At 35.3% G+C, this 26892-nt stretch overlaps 1 protein-coding gene across 1 annotated transcript in view; it reads right to left on the reverse strand.

Annotated features, from left to right (window-relative positions):
- Nucleotides 1-26892, reverse strand: part of RGMB (repulsive guidance molecule BMP co-receptor b) — a 1123009-nt gene that overhangs the window by 984227 nt on the left and 111890 nt on the right. The window contains exons 5-7 of the mRNA XM_087861962.1: nucleotides 14693-14865; nucleotides 9034-9185; nucleotides 6843-7057 (exon numbers count right to left, since the gene is read on the reverse strand). The gene's annotated coding sequence lies outside the window, so the exon portion shown is untranslated. The remainder of the gene's footprint in view (nucleotides 1-6842; nucleotides 7058-9033; nucleotides 9186-14692; nucleotides 14866-26892) is intronic.

Raw genomic sequence — 26892 nt, forward strand, 5'->3', positions numbered from 1 at the left:
AATAAATGACAGATTGATTTTAGACATTCTGAGTTTAGGTGACAGGATATTCAAGAGTTAGTCAATATGTTGTTCTAAAATTTGAGAGAGAGGTGATATTTGCAATTGTAAATATAAATGAGAGTTCCAAGAGAAACAATGTTTAGACAGTCAAATTATACAAAGTCCTAAAGACAATGTATTAAAATGGAAAAGTACAGGGGTACCTAGGTGTCTCAGTCGGTTAAGCACCTGCCTTCTGCTCAGGTCATGATCTCAGGGTCCTGCTATCCAGCGCCTGTCAGGCTCTCTGCTCAGTGGGAAGGTCCCAGTCGGCTTCTCACTCTCTCTCTGCCCTGCGGCACTCCCCAACCCCACCCCCCACCTCCGCTTGTTCTCTCTGTCTCTCTTTGTCTCTGTCTCTCTCTCTCAAATAAATAAATGAAATATTTAAAAGATAATATACAATAAATAAAATGGATAACTATATGTAGGTTCAACAACATGCCATATAAAAATGTTTATCCCACATATCTCTTCCAACTGACCACAGATTATGTAATAAAACCACATTTAGCAAATATTTAGATGCCTACTGTGGCAGGATTGGGACTACTGTAGAAAACAAGGTTAGCATGGTTCAGGGCTAATCTTCACGAGACTCGTGAAGATTACAACATACTGGGAAAAACTGGCATAAAGAAAATCACGGACAAATAAATATATAATTGCTAACTGAGAATAAATATTATAAATTCAAATTTAAAATGTTATAAAATACTATTGTCCAGTAAATCATAAACCTGCCTTGTACTAAATTTATGTTCTTAAAATATTCAGGAGCTATATTACATATTTAATATTCAATGTTGACCTTAATTAAAGTTAATTTACATTCAAAATTTTAATTGCACATCTATTTTATTAAACTGAGAAATTTATAATTCACATGAACAGATAAGCAAGGCTGGATTCAGTGTCCCTTTCTAGAGTACCATAACTGTCTTACCTCCCATTCTTAAAGCCTGTCTGTTCCATCATGTACCCCAGTGTCCTCCCAAAATATTCCTTTAAAAAATAAAAACCAATTCCATATATACAATGTAGATCCTCACAAATACATAAAATTCTCATATTACATTTTTATCAAGATGAGACAGGAATAAGTTATCGCCCTTTCAAAATTTATGTGATTTATTGATTAGGAAACAGAAGGAAAAAAAATTCTCTAACCTTACAGATTGATGTAATTCTTTCAGAAACAAATAATAGGTTATAATAGATTAGATACAGTGCATAAGATCTTGGAGTTTAATAAAACCAAATTTCTAAACTCATTGAAATTTTAATATAACAATCTAGGAAATCATATACCTAAAACACATTTTTTTAAATAAATAGGGGCATCCCTCATCAATATTAGCCTCAATTAAAAATGGGTACATGACACAATAGTGCCATGTTTGACTTTTATATTAGGTTACAATTTCCATAACATGCTAATTAAATGGTGGCATAAAGCAACCATTGTTGCTGAACACGATTGATTGTAGATACTGAGAGGTTAATTCTACCTTCTCAAGTTGCTTTTCTGAAGTCTTAGATATACAACTTTCGACAGAGGTTACTTGTGTTAAAGTCATAAGGGAAGGTGACACAGAGTTGGAAACTTATTGAAGGATAGGCAAGTCTATTAAAATCATTCATTTTTGACTGTTCTAATTAAGATAGCCATGTGTTTTATTTAATTCAGGGGCCTGACAAGTTTCTATTTCAGGGTGAAAATAAATGTTATTCTATTTATTGAGTAATATAAAGATCTCTGCATTATTCAGTAGTTTCTATTTTTCTCATTGATTTTAAGTATTATGTTTTAAGTTTTTTAAATGTGAGTTTTCAGTCTGCTAAAGTTTTCAGGGTTCAGTATTTGAGGGGTGAAATTCTTTTTTCCCCTATAGAATTTTTTTTTTTTTTTTTTTTTTTTGGTTAGCTAACATCATCAGTGATAGCCTTTCACACTTGTGCCTATGAAGTCTTTCTAAAAGTACACTGACACCACCATTGCTTGGTTAGTTCTGATGGTAGACTTAAAATTCATAACATCTCTTTCTGAAAATAATCCATTGGAGACATAAGCCAAAAAAGTTAAAACATTTGGGCAATTTCACTGCTTAACTTAGAAGATAAAAAAAAAATTAGCTACCAATACACTCACATGCTGGATAACAGAGGTATTAGGTTTGCAATAGGGGACATTTTAAATCTCCTCATATTATCACTTTTCTGCTAAATTTAATACTAACCATATAAAGAATTCAGTGCAATATATTTGAATTTACTTTATCTTAAGATAAAAGGGGAATGGGAAAGTTTTATTTGTTGAAAAAATAGACAAAAATGTTTCTATATCTTCACATCTCACAAAAGTAGTGCACAAATGAATGAAAAAATTTTCTCCTGCAACATACCATCCTTAAAATTGAATTATATTTAAAGCACCCTCTTGTTACTCCATAGCTAACTGCATGAAAATGATTCACAAATAAAAGATCTATAATTACTATGATAATTTATAGTCTGGAGTGTTAAGCTCATTATGAAAATTAAAACTATCTTAAATAAAATCATTATATATCTCATCTTTTTAATCATCAAAGGAACAGTCTTTTAATCAGAACAGCATAAAAATCCCAATTCATCATCTTACTGCAAACCCAAAGTGTTTTTCTTTATGTCTGAAAATAAAGTCAATTTGCATTCACATCTCATAAATCATTGTTACACAATATATATTGTCATTTATTCATCTTTAACACAAATAACAGTTAAAAGACTAGCTGGACAAACAAACCATTTTTCTGGAAAAAAAAAAGTTCAAATTCAATCCATGGTTGAATTTATATTAATCTTTAATCAGAACTTAGCCTCTCTGGCCCCTTGCAATTTGAATTTAAGAAGTTAAGATAAAAAATATCCATCACTGACTTCAAAAATATAAACCATTGCAATCAGTCATTTTTATCCTCTTGAGCAAATGCACCATCTCAGATCTAATTTTCTGCAAATCTGTGAGAAAGAACTAAAGATGGTATTATCTGTCCTGGGACTATTTATCTATCTATCAGGCTTTTTTCATTAGAGGTTAAGGCTGAGGAAGCATTTCACCAATACGATGGTAATTCTATTTATGAGGAATGCCCAGTCTGGTTTGTCAGGGAAAAAATAATATGGGAAACTTAAAAATTTAAACCAACAACTCCTTATTTTCTCTTCCCAATTCATCCTCACAGGTAGAAAGGTGAAGATCATGTATTCTCTTTCTTCTTCTTTACCCTCAAATTCCTGGAAATTGCTCTGGTTTTTCTGAATAAATCTGTGCCTCTGAACGGCAGCCAGACTCTTCTCTGCAGGTTAAAAGGAAGCTTTATTGGAGACAAAGAAAAGTACCTACGGATTCCCCTTCCCTCTGTCCCTAGTTGTACTCTTGAAGACACACACAGGTGCCAGCATGTTCAAACATAAAGGATTCAAAGTTACTATGAACAGGAAAGGAGAAAAATCTAATCTCCTGTCCAGCCCACGCTCTTCTCAGAAATCCTAAAGTTACTCCATCTACACCAGAACGAAGAGGAATCAAAAACCAAAATGGCCTTAATGTTAAGACATGAAGACCAACTGCTTCATATTACTGAAGTATATTTAATCTCAAAAGTATAAAGTGATGTGTCCGAGGTAGCCACAGTTCCTGTCCTGCGTTATCTTCACTCACGGACACGACGCTCCGACCCTTAGCCACGTAAATTCTTTCTGAGGCAGTATTCTGCCCATGCCCAGCTGGAAGCTGCAACCTGCCTTGTTCTTTTTCACTTTGGGCCTTAGCACCCGCCATTCCTTTTCCTGCTGTGGGCTCTTCCTAAGGCTCCTTCTTAGTTCTGTTATTTCTCCTCAGGGACACCTTGCCAGACCACCCTCACTAAAACTACCCACCTCTCTCTCTCCTGGCATACAGTTATCACAATAGAAAATTATCTTATTCACTTATTTGCTCAATTATTGTCTCTCTTCTCCACTAGAATGTAAGTTCTATAACCCAGAGACCGTAATTATTTTCTTTACTACACTATATGGTGTAGAGTCCGGCACGGCAAAAACAAAGACAAGTGAGCCAAATCTCTACCCACCATGAACCCGTGATCTAGTGGGAGAAACAATTACTTGAATAAATAAGCCTTTTAAAAGGCAGAATTGAATAAAAATGAGTAAAAAATATATATATCATGTGAAAGAAGGGATAAAGTAAATAATTATAAAGCCAAAGGTTTCTTTGAGGAGGTGGAATTTTTTTAGCTGGGGTAGTAGGACTTGGCTTTAACAAAGTTTCCAAAAAAGAAAACTTGCCAGGGAAGGGAATATCTTGACCAAAACTTTGGAAAAGTCAGGTGTTACATTTGGGAAATAGATGGCTGGAGCATGGGAAATGGAGAGAATCAAGGGTAAGTGCAGAATAAGATAAGGACATTTCACATCTTTTGACTATGTTCTTTTTTCCAGTTCATTCTACCATTCCCTTCAGTTCCACTTCCTCACCAGCACAGATATCAAGACATCACTTCAAGCCCTCTCTCTCAAAAATCTCACATTGTTCTCTATTTTGCCTGCCCTTTGAAACCAAAATTTTAGTCCAACCATATATTCTACTTTTTATACCTGAGGTGGCAAAAATCAGTCTCCAAGCAGATATGTGCCCCTGCCGAAGTATTCCATGCTTCCTAATATGCCTTCTCATATCCTTTAAGATATTCACCTAGAACATTTCTACATCCATACTAGCCACTGCTTGTGCAATCCAGACATCCTTCAGCTTATTTCTGGTTCTTTGTGTCCCTGTAGATGCCTCTGCTGCACTCTTAGCTCACTCTTGCACAGCACTCATCACGGTATTGTACTCAGTGGGTTACTGAACAATGTGCTCTTTAAGGACTAGAACCATGTCTCCCATTCACTTATTTTTTATCCCTAGCACAATTTATGATATATTCTGGGTGCTTACTATGCATTTTTTATTTAACGAATAAATAAAGAACATAGTATAATCCATAAGGACTGAATAGGATTGAAAGTTGGTATCTTTCAGGAGCACCTGGGTGACTCAGTTAAGCATCCGCCTTCGGCTCAGGTCATGATCCCACGGTCACGTGGCAGGTAAATCAGTTATGAGGCCATTACAAGTGTAGATGAGGATGATACCAGCTGAATTAAGACAATAATAGAAGGAAACAGTAAAGAAGTTCATCTAAATGATGATGATGTAGTTTTTGAATAAAGGTGAGGTTTGGTGGGGTCTGGAGTGGACAACTAAGAAAGAATTCTTGAGACGTCTTTGGTGCAAAATGGTGGTTTTATTAAAGCATGGGGACAGGACCCATGGGCAGAAAGAGCTGATGCCCCCTGCTGTCCCCTGCTGCCCCTGCTCCTAGAGGATAATGAGGGGCAATTGATTATATACCTTGGGCTTGGGGGAAGTAAGAATCAGGGAAGTTCCAAAAGGATTTTCACATGCTAAAGAAGACACAGGATTCTGGAGGCCTTGCTATTGTCAAACTAAGGTTGTTTTTCCCTCTAGCAAGGTATTAACACTAAGATAGTTAGGAGCTTCCTGAAGGAACATTATACTCTGCCTGCCTGAAGTATTTGTCAATGGGCTGCAGGTGATAAGGACATTTAATTTTATCCATGTTTCCTTCTGCCTTTGTTTCCCACATCAGTGAAAGATAGATTCAGTTTAAATATGGGTTATAAAAGCCTCAATAGGCTGTTGAGAATATGCATCTGGATATCAGAAAATAAACAAATTCACAGAATTTTTACAATTAGAAGTGGGCTAGTACCCCTTCCTCACCTCTGTTTTAGGTTTGTGAAGCTGATATGAAGGCAAATATTTCAGCCCAACACAACTGCTTCCAATTTTAGTATCATCTGTTTCTGTTGATGTCATGGGAAGGATAACATTTCTAGGGAAGAAGCTATACAATGAAATTTCACAAGGTGCTCTGGTTTCAATTCCTCCATTTATTTTAATAACCTTTTTATAGCACCTATTCAATGCTAGGGACCATGCTGGACTCAGAGGTGACAAAGACTAATGATAGTACTGTAAATATTCACACATTTACTATTAGCCAGGAATGCATATAAGCATCCTATTCATATTAATCCACATAGTTTTCACAACCACACTTTGAGTCTGAGAGACAGAATGGCTAAGTAATTTGTCTAAGGTCACCAAGCAAGGTAGCAGTAGATGAGTATCGAAACCTAAGCACTCTGCATCTGGACAGGCTCTTGACTACTATGTTATGTTGCCTATTCAAATGTGGTTCCTGTTCTAAGAAAGTCTGGAGTCCAGAATATGGAAGTACCTGCATTAATTTAAAAAAAATTAAGTCAGTAAGGAAATAAAAGCTTGGAGTACAAATGAGGAATGAGAGGGAGTGGGGAGAAATCAAATCCTTGGAAATTCTAGAGTTTTTGTCTCATTATTACGATTTTCCTTATACTGACACTCAGGTTGTGGAAATAGTTAAGGAATTCATTGAGTTTTCTGAATCCACACCTCCCAATGCCTTTCTATAGCAGTCAATCATGGAGCCAAGATTCATCTCATAGTCAGTGAGTAGTCAGTGCAGAGCCCACCACCAGAATCCAGAATGTTTACATACAAAAGCAAAGAGAAAAATTTCCAAGAGAGAGGCAGAAAATGGATTTGAGATAAAGAGATAAAGAAGAAGAGAATGCCACAGACAAAAATTAAATTTCCCTAGCTTTTCATTAGGCAACTTTTAGCACAACATCCGGTTACTTACTTTGCAGTCTCTTCCAAAGGTTATTAGGTAGGAGCGCCTGGGTGGCTCAGTCATTAAGCCTCTGCCTTCGGCTCAGAGGGTGATCCCAGAGTCCTGGGATCCAGCCCCACATCGGGCTCCTCCGCTGGGAGCCTGCTTCTTCCTCTCCCACTCCCCCTGCCTGTGTTCCCTCTCTCGCTGGCTGTGTCTCTCTCCGTCAAATAAGTAAATAAAATCTTTAAAAAAAAAAAAAAAAGGTTATTAGGTATCAAGCACTTATATATATTATGTACATTATATATTATATATATACATGTTATATATTAATATATTTTATATACTGTATATATATTGGCTGAACTTTGCTATCACATTACTGAATAAATTGTTTTCAGTCTTTATTCTAAAAAGTAAGGAGTAAGAGATAAGGTGGGAGTTTTCTATAAAAGAAGGTATGACCAAACAATAGGCTATTCAATGGAATTTCCTCCTTCGGGTATGCAAGGAAGGGACTGCAGGGCCTTCACATTGCTCTGTCATCTCTTCTCTGCTCGCCCTATCTAAAGGAAATGTCCTTGCATTATATTCTGAGAGAAAGAAACCAAGTATGATTTAATGCTTTGGGTTTGACAACAATATTCAATGAAGCAATTTGTATGATTTAGAGAGATAGGATTTCCTCTCACAGAAATTGCAAATGCTTAAAAATAATTTTATGATATAGTATAGTTGTTTAAAAACTGGCATAGATATCATGCTTAAACAAATCATCATTGCTTCCAGAAAGGAAAGGAGTAGTTTAAGCATCATAAATATTAAAAGAACAAAATGGTATTTTTTTAAATCAGGGAAAAATTTACTGAGGCTTGAGTATGAATAGAAAACCATCTGCATTTTCAATAAGATTATAAAAATCAATCTATCCAATTTTAGGTTTAAATATTTGAAATAATCACTATGCATATAACACATGCTAACACAATTCAACCCAGTTACTACATCACAAATCCAATATATATTCATAACATTTAAATTATATATATATAAATATTTTGAATAAGAATCAGGTTTATCCAAATAATATCCTTCAAATGCCTAGAATTCTATGAGCAACCCTGGTACAGGCATCATTGCAAATAGTGTGTATCTTGAATATATGCCATCCATGGTTCTTGCTATTTTTTTCTTTACTAAAAGTCAATCTATCCAATTTTAGGTTTAAATATTTGAAATAATCACTAAAATCACTATGTGATTTGTAGGTTAATGTAATTCCATATCAATCGATCTAAAATACTGTGTGATATGGGACCATGGGTGTTACAGGGTTGGCCATCCAACTCTTGGTTTCCACTCAGGTTGAGGAGATCTCAGGGTCCTGGGATTGAGCCCTGTGTTGGGCTCTGCACTCAGCGCAAAGTCCACTTGTGTTTTTTTTTTTCTGTCCCTCTCCCTCTGCCTCTACCCCTTCATGTGCTTATGTCCTCTCTCAAATAAAATAAATCTTTCAAAATAAATAGATAGATAAAATATTGTGTAATACGAAACAGTAAAATAATTTCTAAGATTTACCAGAAAAAGAAAAGAAACTACATGTCATTATTTTTTTTAATTTGGCAGTTCAAAAATTGTTCATTGATTCTTAGAGGGAAGGTGACTTTGAGGCTTAAGCAAGATGTCTCTGTGTCTAAACAGCTATACTTTTCTGAAAATCTTAACTGTTTTAGAAAGTATTTACAAGGAGGAAATGTTAAGAGCCCCATTTACAGTGGTGAAATGAAGCTACAGATCTTCACTCACAGGAAGTAGCAAATAGGAAAATACAAAAACCAATCACTTCACTATCATGTTATTCTACATACTAAATAAAAAATCAAGAGCACAACATCTGTAAACAGTGAGTTACTGAAAATGGCACGTATGTCTGTTAATTTATACACCAGTCAATGAATTATACCAACCATTTCACACACCACCAGAGAAAAGACCTTGCTCTAAAAGGGGGGGGGGGGGGTGGCAGGGATGCAAGCTATTTTATCCTCTGCAGTGACCTATAAACAAAAAGGGTGTCTATGACACAGCAAGAACATTTCAGGTACTCCCAGAAATAGCAACTTCCTGAATTTATAATACTTTCCTACTTTTAATACTATATTACTTTAAGAATTATTGTATCTAATGTTCTTAAATGTATTATAAGGTTCCAATCTACCTGGCACATGGCAAAGCACCTCATTTGGTTTGCAGTAAAAAGAGAAAACACCATCTCGTAGCACCACAGTGGTGATTCCTCAACCATCTTCAAGAAAATTCTCCTCTAACACTTCAAACTTTACTCTCTTGGAGGCTGGAGAAATGTGATCACTAAAAACAGGGGGGAAATCATTATCTTTAATATATCCAGAATAGGTAGTCTAGCAATTCAATCGAGTTACTTAAGTATTTGGCAGCTCTTGTTTTGCTCTTGAAATCTGAAACCTCAGTAAAAAACTGAGACAGGAAGAATTTACTTTAATCTGTATCGTGTTTACATGCTTATTAAGGCTGGGTGTAAATGCACAAAAAGTAAGAAATAAGTTCCAGGATGAAACTCGGGGAAATCAACATTTCAGGCTCAAATGGCAAGAGAAAGTAGTCAAGGTAAAAGGGACAGGAGGGATTGATTCCCTGAAAATCAAGAGTGGAGAGAGATTTGGGGGAAAAGCATTTAGAGTTGTTTTGATTCTAAATGGATTAGGGTGAAGACTGGGAAGATTTGATAAAAGACCATTCCTTGGGGAAGTAGGAGACCAAGCCACCTGTGAGAGTTAAGGTGATGGCGTACACACTAGACAGGGCCAATTGTTGATGCATTTCTAGTAGCATTTCATGGTTCATGTACTCAGCCCTTGGTCTTCCATTCCTTCTGTGCTTTTCTTTCTGATCTAGGTGATTTTCATCTATTGACAAATTTCCATTTCCAACTCATACATCCCATCTGGGAAGCAAACTGAAAAACTAAGCTTTAATCTTCCCTTCAGAACTGCTTCCTTTCCAGCCTTCCCCATGGCAGTTTATTGGTATCTCCATAATTGTACATGCTCCTGCCAGAAACCCAGAATGATCCTCAAAAACTGCCCTTCCATCGCTCCCCCATGTCCAATCAGTTACCAGTTCCTATGCATTCTACCTCCAAGGCGCAACTCAAATCCACCCATCTCTCCATCCCACTGCTGTGACTCTATCTCTAACTTACTCTGAACTACTTACACATGATCCACTTCCTGCCTGAGCTCTCTTCATTCTTTTTTCTACACTACAGTCAGATGATATTTTCAAGTATTGAACTTGAAATCATTACTCTGCATCAAACCCTTTAATAACTCCTCACTGCACTTGGAATAAAATCCAAATGGTTTAACAAAGCTTATGAACCCTGCAAGACTTGACTCCTGTCTACCTCTTCAGCCACATTCCCTTTGTTTTTTCCCTTTTTTCTAGCACAACAGGACTTCTCAGTTCCTTTGAAAATACAAGGTCTCTCCTGTCTCAGCACCTTCCCACTTGCCCTTTTCCTTGCCTAGGTGTTCCTCTTCCCTTTTCAACTAACTTTAATTTACCACTCAGGATTAATCACCACTTCTTCAAAAGAGCTGGCTCTGCCTCAACATCTTCAATGTAAATTCCCCCAGTAACAATCTCTACTGATATGTTTTAATTTTCCTTTATGGGACTTATCATGATTCATATTTGTGCATTTATTAGGATGTTCATGTATTTTATAACTAACTTGCATACTAGATTATAAATTCTTTAAGGTCAGGGTGTACATTATTCTATTCAATGCTTTATCCCCACTGCCTGGGACACTACCTGACACATGCATTAAAAGGAAATCACTAATTGTTTTATTGTCTAAGGTTGAATTAAGTAAATAAACTTTGAAAATTAAATGAAAATGTTAAAAGAAATGTTTAACTCAAGTTATGCAGTAGCATTTGTCCTGAGAGCCAACCGGGATGATTACCTAGTGAAGGGCTTCAAAGTGGCACAGCCTTAGAGCATGGAATTAGTTTAAATAGTCTCCATAAGCCTCTCTTACCAGCACCTTCTCCTGAATCTGAAGAGATCAGTTTTCTCTAATTAAGTACCCTGCAATAAATTCTCTCACATTGGGAAGCTGGCTGTTAAGAAGACATCAATTCTCTTAGTAATTATTACAATCTTTAACTATTTGTACCTATAATTAGAGTGGATCCCAGCAAACTTCAAAAAAAGTCTAATCTAAGAGAAAGTTGCATATATTCCAAAAGACTTGCAAGATTTTGCTAGTGTATTTGGGTAGAAAACCAAAGAACTTGTTTAAGTATGGATTCTAAGTGTTTTAGACTAAGGTAAATAGAATATAACATTGTATTAAATTTGAGTTTCTTTATATTTAAACATGCAAAGAACATATAACCTAGCAGTTCCACATCTAAAAGTATTTAGTCAAAAGAAATAAAAACACATGTTTGGGAATACTTATAAATGAATGTTTACATTATTCAGAAAATCCAAAATCTAGAAATAATTCAAATGTCCACCAACTAGTGAATGGCTACATCAGCTCTCATATATTCATGCAGTGGAACATTACTCAGCAATAAGAAGAAACAAATTAAAAACAAAATTATGCTGAGTTAAAGAAGCCTAACCAAAAAACAAAACAAAACAAAACAAAAACAAAAACTATATTATATGATCCCATTTAAATCAAATCTGAGAAAGGAAAAACTAACCTGTAGTGATAGAAATCCTATCAGTAGTTGTCTAGGGGAGATTAACTACAAAGGGCACAAGGGAAATTTCCTGATTGACCTAGTTGCATAGTCATAGACATTCGTCAAAAGTCATTTATCTGTAGATTAAAACAAGGGGATTTTGTTGTTTGTAAATTATAAGTCAAGAAAGTTATTTTTTAAAAATTGGATTGGTTCAATTTATTGATACAGATCCACTTACCAGAGATTCTGGGTTTTAATGTGTTAGCTCAAATAGCTGAGAAATGGCTTTAACAACTTTCGTGGTTGGTTGATGAAAATAATTAAAAATTAATCATGGCCTATAGTCAATTAAGTCAAGATGCCAGATATTCCTAGCATAATATCATTTATTTCTCAGTTTCTGAATATATCATTGAAATATACATACTCATCAACTGGCTGAAATCATCTTTCACATGGAAACTGGAGAAAGAGTTATGATGTTAGAAAAAGCAAAGTGGAAGTTCCTGGAACTTCCTCTCCCCATCAGGTTTGAAAACTAAACACAATACCTCATACCTGAATAAGCTGATTATATTAGTGCCACCATCAAAGACTTGAAAAATGCAAAGTGGTGACTTTTATTACATCCACACTTAACTTGCTATTTTGTCTGTGCACGTGGTGGACAGTTCTTGGAGAAAAAAACTTGATCAGGTGTTGACTCTAGTTGCAGCTCTAAGATACTATTGGAATTTCTTACTAGAGTAAATCAACACAAATCTGGCATCTGGTACACGGCTATTGATTTGGTGATTCTTTTTCCTCTACTAGTGTTAGAGCATGATTAGATACAGTTCATTCTCCCCCAAATGTGCAAAAATATAACTGCACTGAATCAGAGCCACAAATACAGAGAAAAAACTGATGGCTGCTAGAGGGGTAAGAATGGGGACATTGGCAAAATGGATGAAGGGGAATGGGAAGTACAGGCTTCCAGTTACGGAGTGAATTAAGTCACAGGAATTAAAGGGAATATAGTCAATGATATTATAGAAGTGTTGCATGGTAACTAATGGTAGGCACACTTGTGGTGAGCATAGCATAAGCTATGACTTGTTGAATCACTGTGTTGTACACCTGAAAGTAATGTTAACACTGTCTGTCAACTATACTTCAGCTAAAAAAATATTTTAAATACACCTGTATTGTCTCATCTCAAGGCTATCTCAATTCTCATGCTCTCTAAGCTAATTTAGTCTTTAGAGACCTTAATCATATTGGCATCTCACTGAAAATCTGGTACATTACATTGATGACATCATGCTGATTGGAACAGATAAGCAAAAAGTAGCAAGTATTGTTTGTTGCAAGTCACAAACATGCCACAAGATTGGAAATAAGGCCATGAAAACTCAGAGAGTGTCACCATGAAGTTTCTAGGGGTCTACTGGTCTGAAGCAGACCTGGAAGTCAAGTAAAAGACCAGTTGTTGCACCTTGCACTGATTATTGCTATAAAAGAGTTAACCAGGATCTACAGTACTCATTTGATTTTAGAATCATGTAACACATTAGAGTGTGCTGCTCCAATCCATGAGCCAAGTAACCCATAAGGCTGCCAAATTTCAATGAGGCTCAGAGAAAGGAAAGATTCTACAGCAGGTCCAGGGCCCTGTACAAGATGCTCTGCCACTTGGGCCTTATGACTAGGAAGATTTAATGGTACTCGGAGTGGCAAAAAAGATACTGTAGAGAAATTGTGACAAGACTGAAAAGCACAAGATTTTTAGAGCAAAGCCATATTCTTTTCTGTAATGAGTCTTCCCCTTTTGAGATGGATTTTATGACTGTGGTCCTGAGATAGACCCTGTGATCAGTAGGAACCTGTAGCTCCCTTTTGGAAAACACCAAGAGACTCTTAACCTCTCTTACTTCAACTCTGTGACACTTAAGCTATGACTCTGAAAACTATGTTTTCAAGATTTCTTTGTCAGCAGGCTTCCCATTAAGTTATCTCAATAGGCGACTGTAGGGGGAAAATACTGAATCTGAAGTTCAAACATTTATATGATATCATTTAGGATGGGAAAACATTTAGGAATGCAATTTTAATTCAAAGTTTGGGTTCACAAAAGTTACCCCTTCATCAATGGCTCCAAGAGCATACATTGGGAGACAATTTATAATATTTTATAATGAAAAGTATTAAATTAAAATTTAATATTAAATATTTTAAATCCAGATCCATTGTGCTTTCATGCTGGGCATCAGTGTACGCTCAAGAAATAAACCAGTGTCACTGGCTTTGCATACTCTAAATGTTAACATTATTTGTTTCCCTGACACAAACCTTCAAAAGATTTGTCATAATTCAGGTCAGCCCGCATTCTGTTAAACGGCTACCAGATTCCAGAGACAACGACCACATACACACAGAGTCTCATAACTGAATTTAAAAGCATAAGCTTACATTATTAAGTCACCCAAGGTACTGTTTCTATGAGAGTGTCAAAATTAGCAAATCACTGTAACATTCCTTTTGAGACTGATTACATAGCCTCACATAATCCATCACACTAGCATTTGAGAGACTCTGTGTAGTCGGTTTGTAGGACCTTTGTTCTGGGCCTAGAATGTAGTTTGGTGTTTGCCTTGTGGCATGCAGGTGTCTCTACAACTTACTAGGTTTGGTCCTAAGGGCACTCCTGTAAAAAAAAACAAAGGTTGGGAAAAGATATGGTAAACACTGAGTAATAAAAGGAAGTTAATTACACCAGGTGAAAGGCCACAGAATTCTGTTTTAGCACCTGCAAAAGTATGCCAATATTTATACAACATTCTCCTGGGATTTATGGGAGAGGTCAGTTTTTAAGACTCTACCTTTCCTTTATTTTTTACTTTCAGCCATCTGTGCGCAATATATATAGAAAGGGGATGATCTGGCAAAGTATGAAACACAACAAACTGTAAGACTTTGAGCCTTGTATAACAAAATATAAAAACAAAGATCAAAGCCACGAGGCGCACTGGATGATTGTTTGGTTTTTTAAAAGAACAGCCCAAAGCAAGGAAAAAAATTCCCCAACTTCTAAACAACCAGAGTATCAGCAAAACATAAACAAGAGCATGTTTATCTTATACCTACCACAGAATCTCCTTGCGTCTCTTTCCTGTTTAAGCCTTTAGCCAGCTGGACACACAGTAAACTGGGCAGCCTGCTTTAATTTACTCAGAATGAGAGATTATTTTGAAGATCTGGTGGTACTTTTTATGAAGTCAAATCCAAGAAAACAAACTCACATGTGTAAACGTGTAAATCTAGAAAAATTAGATATACAATATGATGAAAATGAATTCCATGGGACAGCAAAAAAAAATTTTTCCAAGCAATATAGATCCTAATGCTGATAAGTGACTTTTTATCTTTGAAGAGAAAAACTTCACTATTTAAAGATACTTTTATGATGTTGCTGGGCTTTTTCTTCCATGAGTTAAATGTATGCCAGAAATGATATATATCATCACTGAGTAGCAAGGTAGGGTCCTCACTTGTACAAGGCCAGATGTGAAAACACCTAATTTTCAGTTTTTCTGCACTATCTTCTAAAAGTAAAAGAAAGTCATGTTTTTATTCTATATTCTTAGATAAAATTTATAAATCTAGCTTGAAAAAGCCTCTTTCCTTTAATTCTATAATAGGAACTTTGAAATGTTGTTTGGTATCCCCAGAAACCCAAAGTGAAGAACTTAGTATCTTTATCATACTAACCATAGTGCTCAATACTGTTTCATACTGATTAATAAAAAGAAAATTTGAACAGAAAACATACAATATGTGATTTAAGGACAGAAAAGTAAACTAAATTTAATATATTGCTTTTAAATTCTATGATCATTGTTTTTTGTTGCTGGCCTTGAATAAAGATACTTTTGAAGCCCAAGGTCATCTTTAAATAAATCTAAGATTGATGGTTAAATGCATCCCCAAAAAAGTGCCTTTTAGAATCTTTTCCTTTTTGTTTAACTGCTATAATCTAACCTGGGCCTGTATCATTACACACATCTGTTGATTTTATTAGGTTTGCTGCTAACATTTGTGAAGCCTGAACTAGGAATACAAATTCATTAGAAACCCATATACTACCTATGTAAGTATTTAATAGTTATACATCATGCTAACAGACTATTAAATAAAATGTGTACTTTCCTGCTACCTTGAAAAATATATTTCATAATGATCAGATAAGCCAAGCTTGAATTTAGAATTTTTGTATTCCTCAAAGTTCTGCACCAGAACTTGATAGCACAGAAAGAGCTTGTGCCTAACCCCTGGGTTCTGGCACACAGCCTCATCCTGCAGCCTCCTGTCAGCAGCTCCAACCTGCACCATAAGGTGCCCTATGTAGACACATTAGCCTGTATGTCCTAGCTCTGTCCCTTCATGCCTATAGCAATTAGCTATCCATTGGTCACCCTTCAGGCATAAGTATGTGAATAAAGCAACATGGTCCACCCTTGGAAGGAAAAAGACATGAGTTAAAGGCCGTTACACACCTTAAAAAGTGCTTGGGGCCATCTGAACAGAGAATTTGGGGTCCTAGGCACCCAAAGGCAAGGGATATAGGCGATGGATCCAACCCCTTGCCCAATGGAGGGATCACAGGTGGAGGACAGTCTAAGAGAGACTCCACAAACACAGGACCCAGGGCCAGGGAACCTCTTTGCCTTGATCTATTGGTGATATTGGATTTCGCTACCCACTGTCACCTTTAATTCACTCAACCTGCAAGTGTCATATTCAAAATTACATTCATTACCAGTTCATGATTACATTTTCACTTTCTTCTGAATTCCCTAACATGGCAATAAAAGTATTATAATACACATATTTGTTTAAACTAGAAACATTAGGGTCATCTTAAACTCTTCTTTCAACACTTTGTTCTAATCCTCTATTTTTTAGCTAAAACATCTCTAACATCCATAAGCTCCTTTCCCCTCAAATTGCCATTGTACCAGAGTAAAGCGTCATTATTTTTCTGCATTATAGTGATAGCCTTTTCAATGGTTTTCCTTCGCATGTCATGTCCCAGCCCAGTTCATTCCCTCTACTTTGAAAGCACAACTGTAGTCATCATTATCTTTAAAAACTTTCATGCCTGCCCACTGCCAAAAGAATGAAACTAACATAAGTGTTGAGTTAGCATTTTTCAGTATGTTTTTTCATTATGACTTTTTTCAGTATGGCCCCAGCCTCATCAGCAGTCATTCTTCCCTGGGGCCATCTTGCCTTTCTCTTTTGTCACACTGGGCTGCTCATCTTCTCAGAATATCACATGCCTCTTCACTTCTTATTCTTTTCTCATGCTACTTCTTGTTATCTGGGGTGCCCTTCTCCAGTTCTGATGCTTATGAACTCTTTCTCATCCTCCAAACAATTCAAATGTCCCCACAGATATTATAGATCTCTTTGAGCCTCAGGCAAATTTAATAATTAATTTTACCTTCATCTGTGTCCTGATTAAATTTTATGTCTAACTTTCTTACAGCATTTATCAAATTAGCATAATGCATATTGAGCTTAGCTGAATGGCAGAAGTGATTGTTCGATTTACGTTAATTTGCTCTTGGTTTGGATTTCCTGAGAAGCACACCCTGAGACAAGGGTTTGTGTGCAAATAGCTCATTTGAAAAGTGTAGAAATCACTGATACATGGTAGAGAAGTGAAACAAGAAAAGAAAAAGAAAACAGCGAATAAAGTTCACATCAGGGAGCCAGGTAACGCGGAGGAAGTAGAATTTACGACATGAGTCCTCCCAAACCATGGGGCAGCTACAGTACCTTAGCTCCCATCAGCATTGCCTAAAGCCTCCACCCAAAAATGTTAATTCCCCCAGTGTTTTGGCTAGCTTTAGAGGCATAGCGGCTTTCCCTTTTTGAGAAAAATTCTCAAGCAAAGAAACGCAGACACTAGCAGTTGGAAGTTGTGGTCCTTGTCAAATGCTCAAAAAGCCCAAATCTACAATCCTATTGTCTCTGTGGCATGGTATGCAATAAACAGAGAATGATGGCTTATCGTCCTTCCATTATTACCAATCTGTTCGTAATCTCCAGCTACACTAACATTGCCTGAAGGCCACCAACACATTAATCACTGTAAAAGTTCTACTTTATTTAATTTTCACAGCACGAAGAGGAAGCTGTTTTTAGAACCATTTTACAGGAGAAACTAGTGCTCAGAGAATTTAATTTCATAGAATTTAAGTCAGAGAATTTGGACCATAGAGTTAAGGAGATCCAAAAAAGGCATTTGAATCCAGGTATTTTTCAAATAATATTCAAATACTTAATAAAAAGATCTAGAAGAACTAACCTGACTTTTCCAGATTTTATATGTCATCTGTTTAGATTTAATTTTAGAGTCAAAATATTGATTAAAATGGGCATATTTTATTATTTCTATGTCTTATTTTAAAAAAGAAATTTTACAATAAATCCAAATTTGTGAAATCTAAATAACAGCTTTATTTGTAAATTACTATGAGAATAATTAGCAAAAACAATGCATTGCTTATTGTTTTTAAAAATCAGTGATGGGGCGCCTGGGTGGCTCAGTCAGTTAAGTGTCTGCCTTTGGCTCAGGTCATGATCCCAGGGTCCTGGGATCAAGCCCCACATTGGGCTCCCTGTTCCATGGGGAGTCTGCTTCTCCCTCTCTCTCTGCCTGCTGTTCCCCCTTCTTGTGCTCTCTCAATCTTTCCCTCTTTCTTCCTCTCTCTCTCTCTCCCTCTCTCTGTCAAATAAATAGATAAAATCTTAAAAATTAAATAAAAATCAATGATAAAAGCATTATAGTGCCATACTAAAGCAAAAATACTAAATTTTATTATGAAATACTACAAAAGTTCTAAATGTTTAAATATATGTCATTATTAGAAATATGAATGGATCTTTAACTCTAAAAATTGTAACTTAATGAATTCTTTAAAAAAAATTAAACATAAATAAATAAATATATGCCTTTGCGGAGTTTATCCATGAAAGCTATCTGAAAGTTTGAAACAATTTTTTTTTCAGTTGTAATAAAAATCCTGGTCACTGTATATTTGAGTGATATTTTTCATTCCTCCAAATTTTACAATTTGCTTCCAACCTTTTTGAAAGCAGGTAGAATACAAAACTTTAAAATACGGATTTCAATCTCTATAGTGCAAGCACAGCTAGATTTCCCATATTACACTACATTCATTAGGTCAGCCCAGCTTATCAATCCCCCCAAAAAGGAGAGGAATTCTTTAAAGTATTTGGATACAGTATTTTGTCTCATTAAGCAAAATGTTCTATAAATATTATTAAGAGCTGATATGCATTGGAACAAAAGGGAAATCACACTGATGATGTAAAAAAACATCAACTATTTTGTTGAAAAGCTCAGTAGAAAATTAGTGTCAATTCAATTTTGATTTAAAATAATGACAAGTAAGTTATTGTGGTTCTTAAAGATTCCTGGACAAAAGCTTACATTAAATGATTTTTTTTATTTTTAAAGAAAAATTTGAGATATAACCAGAAATTATCATAGTTCAACATTTACTCATAGGGGTGGGTTTAGAATTTATATTGAGTGACTTTTTCCTTACCAACCTCAGTGGCTATCTTAGCCCTGATTTCTCTAAAACAAAACAAAACAAAACAAAACAAAACAAAATCAAAACCAAAAACAAAAACAAGAACAAAAAAACGCCTGACTTTGTCACCTAGCAAAGATCACCAAACAGAATATTAAACCAAAAGCTCTATATGTTTAGAAATATCTGCAAAAAGTTAATTTGTGTTATCTTCCAATAGAAGAAAAAATGTAATTACTCATGATAGTATTCAAAGCCTAGGATTTATCCATCAGATTTCTGACATGTTTAATAACATATCTTGGGGGAACTTAGGTGGCATGGTTGGCTAAGCTTGACAAATTCTTGGTTTCGGCTCAGGTTGTGATCTCAGGGTCATGAGATCGAGTCCCACATCAGGCTCCATGCTAAACCTGGAGTCTCCTAAGACTTTCTCCCCTTCTCCCTCTGCCCCTTCTCCCATTCTCTCTCTCTCTCTGTCTTTTAAAAAATAAATAAATAAATCTTTTTTAAAAATGTTTAAATAATATATCTTGGAAAAAATAATTTTGTAAAAAAAAAGGAAAGGGGGGAATGAAAATTAAATCATATGTTTGCATATAAGTTATATTTTAAAGGCTTTCCCATTGTATAGCTATATGAGCTGTGGCACATTCTAAAACATCCATAAAATGGCTTCTATCTCATTTGTATTCAGCATTTGTAAATTCTGTCTCAAGTAAAATAAGCAATTGGGTGCAACATTTGCAAACTTTTATAAATACTGTTTTAATTACTCTGCACTCCTGAATCCTTCTGTTTGGATTCAAGGCAGTGATGTCAAACATTATGAGAGTGTTTACTGCTTTGGAGTGGGATGGGACACTTATATGGTACATCTGTGTATTTTAGGAGACTGCACAATATAATTCAAACAAACACACAAGATTATAGGTAATTTCGTTTTTAGACTAGGTTAACACGATTAAATTATATCAAATTTAAAACGATTATTGTTTTCAGTAAGTCTAACATTTCATAGCATTTCAACTTAATTAAAAAATATTTTACAATTCCAAGTGGGCTCTGGACTTACTCTATTTCCTACTATGATAACAAACCAAAAAGAAATATTAGCAATATAATCCAATCCTTTACGAGGAAGAATTCTTAGAATATCATGAATTGATATTAATCAGCTTTAGTTCTAGCCTTTTTTTACTCTCTAATTTGTTCATTTATTCAACAAATGTTTATTAAGTTTCTTCTATTGGCAACTCTTAGACTAGGCACTCATAACACAAAATATAATAATAAATAAGTACCTCCTCTTAAGGAATGCCAGCTGGTGAATTTATCCCCCTTTCCTTTATATATTTGATTTATTTATTTTAAGTAGGCTTCATGCAGCCCAATGCTGGGCTTCAATTCAGGACCCTGAGATCAAGACCTGAGCTGAGATGAAGAGGTGGACGCTTGACCAACTGAGCCAACCAGGCAGGCGCTCCTATCCTCCTTTCCTTTAAAAGAGGTACCCTATCTAACTTGAAATATGGAGGAGTTAATATATAGCACAAAGTCTTACAAGTAAATCCTCTTTCACTTTCATGGAACTCTTCTATCAAACATTAAAGTTCATGCCAATTTACCAAATTTTGACTTTATTCCATTTCAGTAGACCAAAACAGTCCTATTTCTGGAATCACAAATGTAATTTTTTCTGGTCCAAATAGCACATTATTTAATTTTCTCACTACTTTTCTTTCATTACAAGTGTCGTTTCACATCCTCAAAATCCTCCAGTCCTTTAATCTATTTTTTTTACACTATTACTGTTTTTTTAATTTCCTTCCCTGACGAGCCTGCAGCCCATGATCAATCAATTCCCATTACTACTTTCCACCCCACCCTAACCTGAATAAATTCAAGGTCTGCATTTTCTATTCCCTATAGCTAGGGTCCTGGGTACTGCATGACAAAACTCACACTACCCTATTGATTTGTTTCATGAGAAGTCAGGGTCTCCAAAGTCATCAACCAGGGGTAACAAATTTTGAAACTGTCCCTGGTCAGAAACCACTGTCATTTTCCTCAGATTAAGATATTTATAAATGTATTTAAATCCCTTACCACTTTACGATTTTAAAAAAAAATTTTTTTTAATCCCTTCAGCAAGTATTCTTTGCTTAGAATTTCTTGCCTTTACTTATATTTCAGCCCATCTTCCTTATCAAGACTAAGTAAATCTTCAACCTCCTTACACATGGTGCTTCACTAATTTCATACTCTCTCCACCATCCTTTACTTTTCTACTCTTTATCCCATATCAAATCCCATTTTACAAAACTTTTCCATGACTTATAGCTGACTCTTTTCCTCTTACTTTCTGTAGCCAAGATTCTCAGATCATTCTATTAGCAGTTTTCTCTATTGCTTCCATTCCCAATCCATGACCACCTGTTTCAAACCCATTTCCAATGGCACTACTTACTAATGTCTTCTAGTTCCCAAATTAAAAGTGAGATGTTCTGTCAGTACACAATTTGGTATTTCTGTCATACCTGACATTAGTAACCACTGCTTGAAACTCTCCTCTTCCCTGATTTTCATGAAGACAACTATTTTCTGATTTTTTATCCTTTCTTTTAGGCCACTCTTCAAAAAGACTCCTTTTAGGGTCCATCTCCTTCACCCACATCACTATAAGTTTGTGCTCCCTTTGGCTCTTTCCACTCTTCTTATGCTAGATATTCCATGTGGCTGATTTCAATCACATCTTTGGTTTCATCTGGCACATAAATGCTGATGATTCCCAAACCATAGACTAGATCCCCATCTCCCTCTTAAGCAGCAGACTTATATATGTTACTGCCTAATGGCTAACTAAGCTTGAAATAGTGAATAGTATCTATTAAGCACTCATCATACAATTACTGCTTAGTATAGGCACTGTTCTAAACATTTAAATACATGAATTCATTTATTCTTCTCGATAATTCTAAGCAAGTACCATCATTATCTCTGCTTTTCACCCAAGATCATATAGCTTATAAATGAGAAAGCAATCTTAATTACTGTACTAAATTGTCTCTAGAGGTCCTGCAAATACTCAAAGCTAAAAATATTTAAACTTTAGGACGACTTCCTTACCTATCTCCACCTGTTTGGATGCCCTGCCTCTGTGTTTCCATGCTCCCTGCTTAGTACACTTCTGTAACTGTTTTTTTTTTCCTTTTCTATCCATCTTACCAGATTATTAGCTGCTTAAGGCCCAGATCATGCCTTTTATTCCTAAACACATAAAACCTAGCACAGGGTTTCACATATAATATGTTTTAATTTTATTAGTTGAATAAATTAGTTAAAATATTTACCATAATATTTTTACATCATTTGTTTCACCGGCCTCTATAAGAAATTTAAAAAAAAAAAGATTTTATTTATTTATTTGAGAGAGAGAGAGCATGACCAGGGGGAGGGCAAAGGGAGAGGTAGAAGCAGACTCCCTGCTAGGCAGGGAGCCCAAGGTGGGGCTTAATCCCAAAATCCTGGGATTATGGCCTAAACTGAAGGCAGATGCTTAACTGCCTGAGCTACCCATATGCTCCAGAAATTTTCTTATTATAATATGAAATAGAACCAAAATAGTTCTCTTTTTCATTTTGTTCCTTAAAACAACCCTTAGAAAATAATACAGGTTTTGTTTGTTTCGGCCATAAATTGAAATGTAGCTTTCAGTTTAATTGATTTAAAACTTTTGATATGCCAAATTTCAAAACAGTATTTCCAACACCACCATATTTTAGTTTAAAAAATTACATGAGTGTAAGGATACATATATTACATATGCAGGAGAGAAAGGTGAATGGCAATTCATCTAATTGGCAATGGTAATGATTGCTGGGGAGTTGAACTGGAAGAAGTTTATTTCCTACATTATAAATATTTATACCATTTATATTTTCCACAAGGCACATATATTCCTCCTATTTTAAATTTATGAATATTTTTATATTAAAAAAGAAATTGTAGGCTGGTGATGGGTAGTAAGGAGGGCACGTATTGCATGGTGCACTGGGTGTTATACGCAACTAATGAATCATCGAACTTTACATCAAAAACCAGGGATGTACTGTATGGTGACTAACATAATATAATAAAAAAATATTATTATTTAAAAAAAGAATCCAAAATAAATAAATAAATAAGAAATTGTAATGAAAAGCGGAATGCCTATTTGTAAGAGCATAAGTATTTCATAGTGGAATCTCACCATAACATTATGCGTATAATTAGATTCTCCTTTTAATAAGCAATTAAACTTGCTTAGAGAGGTCTAAGACGAAGTTACTGTATATCAAATTCTACGAAAATGCCATAGTCTCCAAATGCATTTATTAAATTTCTGAAAAGTTTACTTCTTTTGATCCATTGCTCAAACACACTAACTCTCAAACAATAACTGAAACTAATGTTATAATTCTTTGGGGGGGGGGGTGGTCATTTAGAAATTGTTCGTGAAAAGCCTCCTGAGAAAGTTTTCTTCCCAGCAATTTCCAGACAACTTACTTTTAAATCCAAACAGTGGTTTAGGATTTCAAATCAGTAACAATGTGTGTTTAGATAGAAAAATTAAAATATATTTCAAACTAAATATTTCAAAATCATTTTCACATTTACTCATCAATTCTTCAGTTTTGAACTCTATGTTTTTCCTGAAACAGCTTACAGTTTTGCTTTTGGCATTAAATAACACAGGATTAGTCTGCCTAAGGGACCATCTGTTGTTCTATGCCTTGTCATGACAATTCTGAGGCCTTCAGAACTTCATCCTGTGGTTAAGGGGGAAAGGAAGGCATTCTCTATCAGGAGGCTAAACCTCAAAAATGTTGTCCATTCCATTGAATTAACATATGGCTCTGACATATGCCAAACAAGATAGGATGGTTTTGTTTCACTATCTGTGAATGTTACTTGATGTTTTACCTAATTGGAATGTAAGGTTTTTTCTTTTACTTGTTTTTATTTCATTAAGGCTGTGTTTTACAATACAGATACATTTTAAATGCCTCAAGCGGTTTTCTCCATTTTATTTTATGAGTTATTGCTGATATTCCTGATCAAGCTACAAGTAAAAACAAAGTCCAATTTATTATATGTTAACTAATTTTAAGCAATCAGCAATATTTATATCTTTTTAGAGTCACAAAAGAGAAAAGCTATCTTCCATCTCAACTTCAAAAGTCCTTTAACAGAGTCTCAAAAAGCTCACAATGATATGATAAGTACATGCAATGAGATTGTTACAAATAAGGGTAAACAAATTCATGCTGATTTAGTAAGGGAAGGTTAAAGAAACCTTTCCAAAAGTCAGGAGTATTCTACTAAATTCCAAAATAACTTTGTGACATGTATGGTGGAAAGGAATGTGCTGGAAGCTATTCCTGGGTCTACCCCAGAATTCCTTTTCTTTTAAGAAAAATCATATATAGTTAGTTTAAATAACAGTATATTTTTTGTTTTATGCTTATTTTTATCTATATGTAATTATTTCATTGTTTCAAAATATAAACCAATTAGTAGTATTTTATTGATCAGACTCTTAAGTATCCGTGGTATATAAGACACAATTCATAGGTCATGGGCCAAGGGGGTATGGAAAGAGAACCATGGTCTGAAACTTCACAGAGGGTACAACCAAGAATCAGGGATTACCTTCTGAGATGCAAAGGAAGACCCAATATGAAAGAGATAAATATAGTCATCTCCAAAGTGGCAAACTTTAAAGATTTCTTGTAAACATGTTTACAAATGAGACCATAGTGACCCCAGGCCTCGTGGGAGAAGCCCAGGCTGTCTCTAGGATTCAGTCACCTTAAGAAATACGCCTTTCAACTTCAACTTAAGTCAATTGATTTATGCAAAGAGGGAATTAAGCAGTTACCAATATTACTATAATGTGTCTGCAGGATCACTGTTGTCTTGTTAAAATAGAAAAGCTGCAGAATCTAGGGAAAAAAATGAGCAAAGAAAAAAAAGTTTGTGTCTATCATGGTCCATATATCCAAGAGATAGACTTTGCATTCCCCCAAAAAACTGTTCAGCTACTAAATAGCTACATTCAATACCATAAATCACTTCTTTCAAGCTCTCCCCTAGGGTGAATGAAACATCTCCCTAAACCGTCACAAAACTTTTGCTCCTATTTTTTAGAGCATCCTTCTGATTACTAATTTTATTTTCCAATTTCCTTCACCTCTAGAAGGTGATGTCCCTGTTATAGCATATAAATATATCTCCATAACAAATTAATGTTAGCCCTGCAACTTATAAAACCTTACTCTGATGAGTTCAGGTAGTATGAATTGACTGATTCAATCATGCGCATGGAAAAACGAACAATACTATTTTCCCATTTTCTGAACTTGAAATCTTACATCATGAAAGATAGTCCAAAAGGCCCTGCCTCCACCCCAGGATCTGTGTTTTCATAGTATCTCTTGATGCTCTTGATGCTATTGTCCATCCAAAAGTCCCCAAGGCAGAGGTCACCTCTCAGGGAGCTCAAACCCTATTACAGGACTTAAACATGTATAGTTATTTGTACTGTAACAGAATGATTAGCTTAGCCTGGATACTCAAGCACCATGAAAACATCAACAAGGAAAAGATACATTTTACTGAAGGAATAAGAGATGCTTAATAAAGGAATCAGCTAGCTAGTCAGTCAAAGAATTTTTTTCAGGTACTGTGACATTGAACTGAGATTTGAATTTTGACAAAGTGGAAGGTAAAAAAAAAAGGCCAAGTTAAAATAAAAAGAATATCATGAGTGAACTGTTGCCCATGCTTAAGTAATTCAGCTGATTTTATGATACATAACAGGAGAAGAGGCTATAAAGGTAAGTTGGGTTTGAATCCCAGTCCTGACCTGGCTTTCTTTGTATACCAAGCTGTGGACTTTATTTTGTAAGTACCTGGAAGAGGAATCTGTTTGAGCAGAGATACTACATGTTGGGTCTTCTGTGCAAAGATCACTCTAGCAGTCAGTAGGAAGAACAGATTTTGTACAGACAAGACCGAAAGCAGTACTTTCAGTGGTGAAGCTACTGTAATAAGTGAGATGAAAGTTAATAAGGACCTGGACTAGCAGAATGCCAATACAATAAAAAGAAAACAAGAAATAGGTCATTATTAAATCTAGTTAATAACTCAATTATTTTACTTTGATGTACCTCACGTACTCAAATCTTGATATTAACTGCAACATTGAAGACTGGTCACAAAGAACTAGAAGATAATACCAATCTAAAATAATTTGGTAATGTGTGTATATTTTATAAAATCCATTTATTATGAACCTCAGAAGTAAAAGAAAAACCTGACATTTTGGGTTCAATTATGTAGCAGATCAGTAATATCACCTCGTTTATAGAGATTTAACTTCAATAACAGTGATTTGATTCCATCTCTTAATTGAGAAAGTTAGTGACACAATTAAATTTCTAGTCATCCACAACTGAGGAACAGGAAGAACCAAATGTGGTCAATATAAAGATGGTACTGCTGTTTCATTATCAGGTAACCTTCTCAGGATTGTTGAAGAATCTTTCTTTAACAGAGGAGGTGAAATGAGAGCACTACACCTTCCTAGGAAGATCCATTCATTCACTTACTCATTCACTCACTCAGCCAATATTTAGTGAGCATTCACTATATGCCAGATAGAATATTCGG

The sequence above is a fragment of the Ursus americanus genome, chromosome 5, assembly GCF_024610735.1.
Source record: "Ursus americanus isolate L20-20 chromosome 5, mUrsAme1.1.p, whole genome shotgun sequence".
NCBI classification, from domain to species: domain Eukaryota; kingdom Metazoa; phylum Chordata; class Mammalia; order Carnivora; family Ursidae; genus Ursus; species Ursus americanus.